Here is a 2,157-nt window from a genome sequence, read left to right on the forward strand (position 1 = left end):
TTAGTTGTCCCATGTTGGAACTCAATTCTCCTAGGGAGGTGTTGATTTGCTCCCAATAGTTTTGTGGAGGAAAGTGCATCCCTTGAGGCATCTCAGGGATTTCATGATGAGTTGGATCTCTTGTTTGCTCCATCCTTTTCTTAGTGATGGGCTTGTCCTTATTAATGAGGATGTCTCCCTCTATGTCAATTCTGACTGAATAACAGAGGTGACAAATGAGATGAGGGAAAGCTAACCTTGCCAAGGTAGAGGACTTGTCTGCCACCTTATAAAGTTCTTGGGATATAACCTCATGAACTTCTACTTCCTCTCCAATCATAATGCTATGAATCATGATAGCCCGGTCTATAGTAACTTCGGACCGGTTGCTAGTGGGAATGATTAAACATTGGATAAACTCCAACCATCCTCTAGCCACGGGCTTGAGGTCATGCCTTCTCAGTTGAACCAGCTTCCCTCTTGAATCTCTCTTCCATTGAGCGCCCTCTTCACAAATGTCTATGAGGACTTGGTCCAACCTTTGATCAAAGTTGACCTTTCTAGTGTAGGGGTGTTCATCTCCTTGCATCATGGGCAAGTTGAATGCCAACCTTACATTTTCTGGACTAAAATCTAAGCATTTCCCCCGAACCATTGTAAGCCAATTCTTTGGATCCAGGTTCACACTTTGATCATGGTTCTTGGTGATCCATGCATTGGCATAGAACTCTTGAACCATTAAGATCCCGACTTGTTGAATGGGGTTGGTAAGAACTTCCCAACCTCTTCTTCGAATCTCATGTCGGATCTCCAGATATTCACTCTTTTTGAGTTTGAAAGGGACCTCGGGGATCACCTTCTTCATGGCTACAACTTCATAGAAGTGGTCTTGATGCACCCTTGAGATGAATCTCTCCATCTCCCATGACTTGGAGGTAGAAGCTTTTGCCTTCCCTTTCCTCTTTCTATAGGTTTCTCCGGCCTTAGATGCCATAAATGGTTATGAAAAAACAAAAAGCAATGCTTTTACCACACCAAACTTAGAAGGTTTGCTCATCCTCGAGCAAAAGAAGGAAGAAGAGAGTAGAAGAAGAAGAAATAGAGGAGATGGATGTGGCTTTGTGATTTGGCCAAGGGGGAGAAGTAGTGTTTAGGTTGCGTGAAAATGAAAGAGTGAAGATGGGTTTATATAGGAGTGGAGAGGGGGTGTATGGTTCGATCATTATGGGTGGGTTTGGGAGGGAAAGGGTTTGAATTTGAATGGTGAGGTAGGTGGGGTTTTATGAAGGATGGATGTGAGTGGTGAAGAGAATAGTGGGATTTGATAGGTGAGGGGTTTTTGGGGAAGAGGTGTTGAGGTGATTGGTGAAATGGTGAAGAAGAGAGAGAGTGGTGGGGTAGGTGGGGATCCTGTGAGGTCCACAGATCCTGAGGTGTCAAGGAAAATTCATCCCTGCACCAAGTGGCAAGCAAAAATGCTCCTTTTGCCAATTCTAGCGTTAAACGCCGGGCTGGTGCCCATTTCTGGCGTTTAACGCCGGCTTCTTGCCCCTTCCTGGCATTTAACGCCAGTCTGGTGCCCCTTTCTAGCGTTAAACGCCCAGAGTGGTGCCAGACTGGGCGTTAAACACCCATTTGCTGCCCTTACTGGCGTTTAAACGCCAGCAAGTTTTCCTCCAGGGTGTGCTGTTTTTCTTTCTATTTTTCATGCTTTTTTTTGCTTTTTCAATTGATTTTGTGACTTCCCATGATCATCAACCTATAGAAAACATAAAATAACAAAGAAAAATAGATAAATATAACATTAGGTTGCCTCCCAACAAGCGCTTCTTTAATGTCAGTAGCTTAACAGTGGGCTCTCATGGAGCCTCACAGATACTCAGAGCAATGTTGGAACCTTCCAACACCAAACTTAGAGTATGAATGTGGGGGTTCAACACCAAACTTAGAATTTGGTTGTGGCCTCCCAACACCAAACTTAGAGTTTGACTGTGGGGGCTCTGTTTGACTCTGTTTTGAGAGGAGCTCTTCATGCTTCCTCTCCATGGTTACAGAGGGATATCCTTGAGCCTTAAACACAAGGGATTCTTCATTCACTTGAATGATCAATTCTCCTCTGTCAACATCAATCACACCCTTTGCTGTGGCTAGGAAGGGTCTGCCAAGGATGATGGATTC

This window comes from Arachis duranensis, chromosome 6 (genome assembly GCF_000817695.3).
Source record: "Arachis duranensis cultivar V14167 chromosome 6, aradu.V14167.gnm2.J7QH, whole genome shotgun sequence".
In the NCBI taxonomy this organism is placed as follows: domain Eukaryota; kingdom Viridiplantae; phylum Streptophyta; class Magnoliopsida; order Fabales; family Fabaceae; genus Arachis; species Arachis duranensis.